Genomic DNA, 10,411 nt, shown 5'->3' with positions numbered 1-10,411 from the left:
TTCATCCCCTCCGAGGGTGAAAGAGGTGCGAGACTTTGTGGAGATTTTGGGGTTTTGGAGGATTTTTAATCCCCACCTGGCACAGTACCTCTGTCCCTTATGTCCTGGTTAAAAAGAAAAAAAAAAAAAAAACCAACCAAACAAAACCAAAAACCAAACAGGGGTGTGTGGGACTGAGGGTTAGAGTAACAAGGTGTCTTTGAGTGACCTAGTGGAATAGGTTCAAGGCCTGGGCAGCTCCCAGGTAGGGCTGTCATTTGAGTTAGACGTGTCTGTGACTCAGGAAGGCATGGGTCAGACACTATGACAGAGACCACAGAAGGGGGAAAATGCCTTCGGATTTTGGCCCCAGCTCTGAAAGGGGGCAGAAGCCCGATATACGCGCCTAGACCAGTAGCTCCTAGCAGTGTACCCGGGGCTCCTCCGGGTAGAACCCGTCACGCAGGAGTCAGCACGGCGGCCGGTCAGGTTGAGCTCACAGCGGTCTGGCTGGTGATGACTCATGAGCTCTGGATATGAATTCTTTGCACTGACAGTTGGGCTGTTCTAAAGGAATGAACCCTGTGGCTTGGACGATAGGAAGCTAAGGGGAACGTGACCATGAATGAGCCTTTGTGGGATCAGAATATGTGGAGAGACATTTTAGTCCATCTGTAGGAGCCTAAGGCAGTCCTTGCTGCCTTACTATGTCCTGTCTCGTAAGACACTGACACCCCCTTGGCAGCTAGGAAGCTGATGCTATAGCTCTGGTCTGAGCCTTAGCCGCTGACCCTTTGGTGGATTCAGCAGATGGGGTGCATAGACGGAGTGGCCGCCACAGTGCCCAGGTGAGATGGAGTATTGCCAAGAATGTTGGGTTGCCCTTCAAATACAGTGACTTGGTTAATGTAGTGACAACATGTCCTGTGTGTTTTAGGCAACACCCGAGGCAGTTGCCGAAGGAGTCTGGGCCTTCCATTGGAGTTCTCAACCAGCAAGGGATTGGCAAATCGTTTGCACTGACCCAAGTGAGGGTTATGAATATGCCTTGGCTCGTGTGGACACTGCATCTGGCCTCATCCAAGCTGTCCCCTGCCACCGTGCAGACTAGGGTGCCACCATCGGGGGATTAGAGAAACTGAGTACCATGTGTGGATACCCTCATCTACTAGACTGTGACTGGGGGTCACATTTCAAAGGTCATGAATGTGTAAGTTTGGGCAGAAGAGCATGATGTTGAAGAAAGGTTCCATCTCCCTTGTAACCTGCAAGCAGCAGGTTTGGTAGAAAGGGAAAAGGGAAAATTACAATAGCAGATTAGCGGCGCCTGGGTGACTCCGTTGGTTAAGTATCCAACTCTTGATTTCAGCTCAGGTCATGATCTCACAGCTTGTGAGATCCAGCCCTGCATCGGGCTCCGAGCTGAAGGTGCAGAGCCTGCTTGGGATTCTCTCTCTCCCTCTCTCTCTGCCCTCTCCTACTTGCGTATTCTCTCTTGCTCACAATAAATAAATAAACATTAAAAAAAATAGCAGACAACCCCCCCCCCCCCCCAGCAGATTAAATTACTAACAGGTAAACCCACCTTGGCTGGGTAGACTAAAGTACCGTCCAGGCTTTAATACATGTGGATAATTAACCAGTCGGGCCTGTTGCCCATATACCAGGTCATAGACCCCTACTGAGGCATTAAATCTGGGAAAGGTATGGAAGTCACAGGAAACAACTATTGCCTTCACTCTCACAGTGGATCAATGTGCTATGCTGCTGAGAATGTCATGCCCCATCACATCTGGGAAAGGAATTGGCTGCTAGAAATTTCAGTGGAGGTCCCTTAGGGATGTTGAGTTAATTTGCACCCCCAAATGAAGGGGAGACTAGTCACTCTCCACCGGGAGCCTGTTGTCCTGCAATAAGCTGGACCGATTGAAATGCACCATTGAAAGAACACATCCCATTGAAAGAGGGGAGGCGTTGGGAGTCCTGGTCTGGCATGTCCTGTCCCCAGTCCATCTCCTCATGCCTGACAGTGCTGCCTCTCCAGGGTCACACATATGGTATGGACAACCAGGTCACGTTCCTAAAACTGCCAGCTTCCCCCTTCTCAAGGCCAGGTGGACACTGTTTTCCACAAATACCATCATTTGGCTGCTGTCTTCCTTTCTTCCATTGTCCTAAAAGGCATCATGGCACACAAATAAGTCCTTACTAAATTCACTCAGCAAGGATCAAGTGATAGCCAACAAAGCTTGTCCTTACTGAGTGCTGAGATATCTCTAATGAGAAGAGCTGTCCTCCAAAATAGAATGGACTTTGAAGGAGTCACCTGTGCCATCATCTAAACAGAATACTGTGTGTTCATATCTGATGGATTTGCCAACATCCCATCTTTTAAATCATATGAGGATAAAAGTGAAAGAGTGATCTTGCCCCTTGGCTTAAGGGACCAAATGAATCAGTGGCTCATATCATGGGGTTCTTAGTGGAAAAAGTTGTCACTGATTTTGAGAGCCACTGTCTTAATCTGTGTTTTCTCTTGCATGTGGCCATCTTGCTCTGTGATATCTGCCTCCAATGCAGCAAGATAGCCACCAAAGGAGCTGCCTCCATGCCAGTGAAACCCCTTGCTGACCTCTCAGGACCCACTGTGGAGGAGGGGGACATGTGAGATCATAAGAGCTGGTCACAGAAGGTACAGTTTTGGGGAAGGTCATCAAGAAGACATTACCACTGGTTGATCTGTGGTTGGACCTGGGTAATGGGAGGCTCTTGTCCTTGGAATACGGGCTCCCCTTGCCTTCTCCACTACCAGAAGCTGCCCAAAGACATGGCTTTGGGATAGTGATGTAGTCCTGAGACCATCTTGATGGTATATATGACTGAACCCAGGTAAAAGCTGTATATAAATGTTTACAATTTGGCAGGTAGGTGTAGAGATCTACTCATCTTGCAGCAACCCAAACCCAACCTTGAACATGAGTTCCTTTACTTATTAGTACTGCTACCTACCAGTCTGGAGTGGCCTGCCTCTTTCTTTGGCCTCTGCCTGCCCTCTGTCTATGGGGCCAGTTTCCTATTTCACCTGGGAAGCTCCCTAGGAGTTTGCAAACCAACAGACAATACCTAGGGAATATCTTTTCTCCACATCCTGGCCAACACTTGTTATCTCTTGTTTTTCCTTTTTTTCTTTTTTTTTAAGTTTATTTATTTATTTTGAGAAAGAGACATGGAGGAGGGAAGAGAGAGGAGAGAGAGAATCCCAGGCAAGCTCCAATACTGTCAGTGCAGAGCAGGACACGGGGCTCAAACCCATGAATCATGAGATCACTACCTGAGCTGAAATCCAAGAGTTGGTTACTCAACCAACTGGACAACCCATGCCCCCCAACTCTTGTTTTTCGTGACAGCCATGTCTGACAGGTGTGAGGTGTTATCTCTCTGTGATTTTGATTTGTATTTCCCTGATTATGAGTGGTGTTGGGCATCTTTGATGTGCCTGTTGGCCATTTGGATGTCCTTTTTGGAAAAATGTCTATTTAGGTCCTCTGTCCTAAAGCCAGATTGTTCATTGTTATTGAGTTATATGAGTTCTTTCTATATTTTGGATATTAATCCCTTATCAGATAAATGATTTACAAATAGTTTCTCCCATGCCATAGGTTGCCTTTTCATTTTGTTGATAATTTCCTTTGCTGTACAGAAGATTTTTAGCTTGTGGCAGTCTCACTTATTAATTTTTTTTAATTTTATTGCTTGTGTTCTGATATCATGTCCACAAAACTTGTTGCCAAGACAAATATTAGGAAACTTTCCCTCTATCTTTTCTTCTAAGCGCTTAATGGTTTCAGGTCTTATGTTTAAGTCTTTAACCCATTTCGAGTTAATTTTCATGGGTGGTATAAGATAGGGATCCAGTTTTGTTTTTCTGCAAGTGGATGTCCAGTTTTCCCAGCACCACTGACTGAAGAAACCTTCCTTTCCCCCTTGAGTGTTCTTGACTCCCTTGTCACATATTACTTGAACCGCGAACTTTCCAGTCACTCAACTACTTGTCATAACTACCTTATAAAGTAGAAATTATTAGTTATTCCTACTTCACATGAAATACAGTGAAGCCCGGTGAGTTCACGTAACTTGCCCAGTGTGACACAGATAGTAACTGGCCACACCAGCTTTGCGAGGTTTCTCAGACTCTGCAGCCTGGACTCACACTATGGTTCTAGTTAAGCAGGGCACAGAGGTCTTTGGCAAATGCCTTTCATCTGGGAAAAGGTTTCTTATGGCGAAACACACCTAAGTGATGTCAGTTTACAACCAAATGGGCCTTAGAGCAAGCAAAAGACAGCACCACAACACCCTTCTCCCTTAAGCCATTTGTCTGAAAAGGATGTTTGTAAATACACCTGGGCTTTGAGGACTGGATCCAGCCTGAACAAGCTGATCTACCAGAGCTTTGTGCTGGAAAACGTGAGTGCAGTGGCCACACCATGGAGATTTCCAAGCTGACCATGCAGCTGTTTCCATAAAAAAAAAAAATCTATGGAAGGTGATGTTTATGATATTGTCTCTGTTATGCTAAAGGGTAAGGAATCCCCACTTGCTCTGTTTATACAATTTGGAGGAATCAGAGTACAATTTTGCCTCTTTCATCTTAAGGCTCTGAAAGGGGTTTAGCACGAATGCTAATGAATTAAAAAAGTGATGTTAGTATCTGTTGGTGGGAATGCAAACTGGTACAGCCACTCTGGAAAACAGTGTGGAGGTTCCTCAAAAAATTAAAAATAGACCTACCCTATGACCCAGCAATAGCACTGCTAGGAATTTACCCAAGGGATACAGGAGTACTGATGCATAGGGGCAAATGCACCCCAATGTTTATAGCAGCACTTTCAACAATTGCCAAATTATGGAAAGAGCTTAAATGTCCATCAACTGATGAATGGATAAAGAAATTGTGGTTTACATACACAATGGAGTACTACGTGGCAATGAGAAAGAATGAAATATGGCGTTTTGTAGCAACGTGGATGTAACTGGAGAGTGTGATGATAAGTGAAATAAGCCATACAGAGAAAGACAGATACCATATGTTTTCACTCTTATGTGGATCCTGAGAAACTTAACAGAAACCCATGGGGGAGGGGAAGGAAAAAAAAAGAGGTTAGAGTGGGAGAGAGTCAAAGCATAAGAGACTCTTAAAAACTGAGAACGAACTGAGGGTTGATGGGGGGTGGGAGGGAGGGGAGGGTCGGTGATGATGGGTATTGAGGAGGGCACCTTTTGGGATGAGCACTGGATGTTGTATGGAAACCAATTTGACAATAAATTTCATATATTGAAAAAAAAAGTGAGGTTATCTTAGTTGGGATAAGATGAAAGACAAAGAAGTAGAAATATGTCTCAGAGGAATGAATTTACTATTTTCTTCTTCTTCTTCTTTTTTTTTTTTTTTTTGCTTTTGACATGAAACCTACAACACGGTCTTTGGCCATGCCGGGTCGTCTCCATACACATTTTCTGTGGTGTTTGGGCCTCAGGGGAACAGTGGCTGCTGTACCTCATACTTGTCATCATGAAATGAATTTTTTTTCTCCCAAAAAACACAGCTTGCTGTTCTTGTGACAGTGTCACCAGTGAGCCATATTTCTTAAAAACATTCACCGAGCTCCTCAGAGGAAATTGTTTATTCTGCTTAGAAGTTTTGCATCAAGATCTTACCTCTGCCCTGGACAGACTAATCTCTGTCATTATGACAATTTTCACGTACTTATACTTGGTGACAAGTCATAAATTTATGAAGCCAATGGAGATATGGCTCAACAACCTGGTCTTTATCTTCTTTGGGGAGAAAGATGATATGAAACCATGTTAAGCTGAAATTTTTGGAGCAATAAGCGACTCAATTTGAAATAAACATCAGTAAAGGACATAAAGATGCCATGGAACATTTCCACCGAATTGTTTAGGCCACTCTCTTAGTCAAGTCCGAACTACGGCATTATCTATTCTTTCTGCTCAGTGAAGCCAGGCTCACACTTAGAATGGGATTAAAAACAAAAAGATTTCAGGCTTGTACAATCCATATGTTTAGTGCTTGTACTTGAGAAATTAATATATATATATATATATATATATATATATATATATATATATAAAATTTATATATATATATATATAATTTATATATATATATAAAACCCAAACATATTCTTTACTCCGAGGCTCCAGGAAAAGCATTAGACTCAAATGAGTGGGCAGCATTACATCAATCTAATTTCAAGATTGATATGGATGGCCAACGAAACCCTGCAGTTCCAAATTGCTTCAAAGAATTTTACCATAATGACTATAATGCAATTTTGATGAGTTAAAGATAAATATCAAAAACTAATGGCAAGCAGACAGTTTTGAAAAAGGAATCAGTTGCATCCTTTCATTCAATACAATGTTGGCAATTAACAGTGTAATTTGGTCATAATACGAAGGTGTACTCATTAATTTATCAACTGTCAATTATGTAGAGAGCACAGTATTAGGCACTAGAATTTTTCATTCATTCAACAAATAATTATTGAGTGGTTTCCTGTGCAGAATACTCTTTTGGAGCTGCGGAAATAGCAGTAAAACTCATGTGAAATTCCTACACTCGTTGAACTCATGTTCTAATGGAGAAGACGCAAAATAGGACAAATAAATTAGAGTTTGCTTGAAAGTGTTAAGTACTAAAGAAACAATTATATAAAATGGGAAAGAGGATAGAGACTACTGTTATAGGATGGTGAGGAAGCCACCTTTCAGATGGGTTGTCCGGGAAAGACTCTCAGAAAAGGTGATGTTTGAATGAAGACCAGGAATAAGCCAGGAAACTAACCACAAGGGTGTCTAGGAGAAGAGCCCATGAGGTAGAAGGAATAGTAAGTGAGGAGGGAACAATGTGCTTAGCATTTGGTGGAAGAGTGAGGAGTTCATGGTCATTTGGTGAATGGCCGAGGAGAGAGTAGTAGAAGACAGAGCCAGAGAGATCAAGGGAATGGCCGATAGAGGGTCTTGGAGTCATGCAAACCCTGTCATTATGTCTCGGTAGACTGGGAACCAGTGGAGGGTTTTAGTAGGGAGCTCATCTGATTTATGATTTGGGAGGACCGCTCCAATTGCTACAGCGAGACTGGTGTGCAAAGATGGATCAGATAGGGTCCTCATATCAATGGACTCACCTTTCATTTGAAAGGCTGTGACAGATATAGGTTCACTGCAGTGGGATAGATGTCACTAGAGAATTCAGTGTGTGATGAGGTTTGAGAGTTAAACTCTTCTCACCCCTTCAACCACTCCAATCTGGTTTCCACCTCTGTAATTCTGCTGAGATGGTTTTTGTCAAGAACTCTCATGACTTTCGTGTTGCCAAGTTCAATGTCCTTCCTTTTAAATCATCACCATCGCTGAAGCCCCAACCACAGTTGTAACTTCTAATGTTGCCCATCTTGAAATATTCTCTTCTCTACCACTGCCATGTAAGGCCCATGTTTGCCTCTTATTTGTCTTTACATGTGCTCACTTGACAAGCGAATCCTTCTCTCCCTTCATCATCGGTCCTCAAACCTCTATCGAAGGTTGTCACATTGAACAACTCTAAGGGGCCCACTTACAACAAACTCTAAGGGACTGGTGTTTTTTGGGAGTTGGAAAAATGTTACTTGGCATAGCATGAAATAAAGTATCTCTGTCTTGATCTTTCCCTTGTTTTGGCTTTCTTTCTTTATGCAATCTTAATTGTGCAAGATGCTTCAAATAAGTTATTATAAGATAGTTTTCTATGTAACACACTCATATGTAGTTGATTGCTGGACATCCCCAGTTGGGTGTCTCAAATGTACTTCAAGATTTTTAGGTCTCCAAGTGAACTCAAGGACTTCCCTTCATGCAAGGTCCTCTTCCCATGTTCTGCGATAAATGGATAACACTACCAGTCACCCTGCTAGGCAAACTAGAACCCTTAGAGTCCCCTCTGATATGTCTACTTCTGTACCCTCCAAATCCAAATCCGTTATCCAGTCTACTGGCTTATTTCCTCAAGCCATTGTCATAATCCGAGATGCCTTCTTCTCCTGCCCTCTCTTCTTCCAGGAATCCTTTCTCAGACCTACAGTCATAGATAGTTTTCAAAACTCTGATTAAAATCTTTTAAAATATTGTGATGGATTTCCTTTTTCCCCTGTTTTTACTTGAAAAAAAATATCATTAACTTTAAGTCTCCATTTGTTAAATTTTGTCACTATCTGCCACTACTAATGTATTTTGCTCTGACGCTTTCCTTTATCATTTTTGCATTCCTGTTGTTACTGGCCACTTAAAATTTATGTGAGCAGCTCTATTACACACAAGGGCCTTTCCACCTAAGAGGTTGCGGTAGATACCGTCATTTATTTAACTCTATCTTTTTCTGAAGCAAGTAACCCCTGAGACACACAAAGTATCCAGAAAGATCTGGAACCTGGCATTTCTGGAAAAACTACCACGATGGAGTTTATGTGGAACATTTTAAAATTTAATCAGAATTGAAAAACTTCTGGGCAAAAACTACAATCTGGTGTATTTAGGGGGTTGTGTGGAAGGTCCATGGGGACTGTGTGGGTTCCAACTTCATAATGGTGGTGTTCTAAGTGTGTTTTTCGGGACAACTTACACGAGCTCTCCATGTTCCACTTTGTTCTATAAACAAAGTTTCAGTGAACATTACAAAATGAGAATGAATAAATAATAAAGAACTGACATATATCTGATTAACTCTCATTAGATATTTTTTTAAACATTTTTTTTAACGTTTATTTATTTTTGAGACAGGGAGAGACAGAGCATGAACAGGGGAGGGTCAGAGAGAGAGGGAGACACAGAATCTGAAACAGGCTCCAGGCTCTGAGCTGTCAGCACAGAGCCCGACGCGGGGCTTGAACTCACGGATCGCGAGATCATGACCTGAGCCGAAGCCGGATGCCTAACCAACTGAGCCACCCAGGAGCCCCGGTCTCATTAGATATTTAGTTCTGTGACCTGCACTTCTGATACTATGTTGCTTTAATTTCCCTTTCAACAAATGTCCTCACTGGCTAAAGACACGGCTGCTTCGATTTTATTTATTTTAACCTTTTTCCTGTGTATTTATTTATTTTGACAGAGAGAGAGAGAGTGCACATGCAGGGGAGAGTCAGAGAGAGAGGGGAGAGAGAGAATCCCAAGCAGGCTCTGAGAGGTGAGTGTGAGAGCCCGAAGTGGGGCTCACACCCACGGACTGTGAGATCATGGCCTGAACTGAAATCAAGCTTCAGACACTTAACCAGTTGAACCACCCAGGCATCCCAACTGCTTCTTTGATTTTAGACATGGTAGACTGTTTTGGTCTATAAAGCCTTTCTCTGCCTGCGTGTGGTGAGCTCAGCGTAACAGGTGTACGTAAAATAACACAGATCAAATAGGTGACAAACTAGACAATATTTTCTTTCCCAACAAGGAGGGAAAGAAGGCACGACACCATCACCTGCCATTAGAAGAGCTGTCTGAATCACTACGAGGTATTTCCGAGTCTACCACCATGTTTTGGCATCTATAGGGAAAGCTCTCACTGCAAACAAAAGGTTAATAGTTCTGCTTTTCCAGCTGTTTCACTGGGGCCAGATGTCTGAGTAGCTCAAAATACTTAGCTGCATATTAGGGCCACACAATCTGCTGCTGCTTGTCAGGAGAGCTGTTAACTTCTGTAGAATGTTGCTCTGAATGCCATTAAGGTTTGAATTAAAATAAATTTGCTAAGTGGCTTGTATATTCGTGCTGGGACAAGAATTAGTCTATCGGAAGCAAAAGCACATGATTTCCCCTCTACCTGATCTGAGGGACACTCTCAGGCTTGATACCGACCCTCTCCACCGTCTGTGTTCCCTGGCTGGCTTTCGCAGTTCTGCACGTTGCCTGCACAATGCCATATGCATCCCCAAACCTTCTCTCCATGTGGAATCTTATACGATGGAAAGAATTCTTGGAAAACCCGTTAAGGGTTTATGCTCATCGAGAGTACTGTTGTGTGCTCGCTTTGGCAGCACACGTGACTAAAATTGGAATGACACAGCGAAGAATGGCATGGTCCCTGCGCAGGGATGACACATAGATTCATGAGAATAGTGTCGTAACAGTGAACAATTATCTACTGTCCTACAGATTATAAATGATAAGATGCCATGCATGTCTTAGATTCGGACAATCTAAGTTCAAAGTTAAATTTAAGTCAAGTTTGAGTTTAAATTTAGTGCTTAGTTCTTTACGTACTGTATCTGCAGGCCACATCTCACATCTGGCCCATTTGCATACATGCTGTCTCATTTATTCCTTATAATTATTGCAAGAGGCAGTTATATTTGCTATCTTCATTCTCGTGAAGGGGAAA

The 10,411-nt window shown here is 42.8% G+C and overlaps 1 non-coding gene across 1 annotated transcript; it reads left to right on the top strand.

Moving 5' to 3' along the window:
• Positions 1 to 10,051: 10,051 nt before the first annotated feature.
• Positions 10,052 to 10,159, top strand: LOC122229001. Its single transcript, XR_006206875.1, has one exon. It is a non-coding gene; the product is annotated as a U6 spliceosomal RNA (small nuclear RNA).
• The last annotated feature ends 252 nt before the right edge of the window (positions 10,160 to 10,411 follow it).

The sequence above is a fragment of the Panthera leo genome, chromosome C1 (genome assembly GCF_018350215.1).
Source record: "Panthera leo isolate Ple1 chromosome C1, P.leo_Ple1_pat1.1, whole genome shotgun sequence".
In the NCBI taxonomy this organism is placed as follows: Eukaryota; Metazoa; Chordata; class Mammalia; order Carnivora; family Felidae; genus Panthera; species Panthera leo.
Note: the sequence above shows the minus strand (reverse complement) of the source record. Positions and strands in the feature narration are given on the sequence as shown.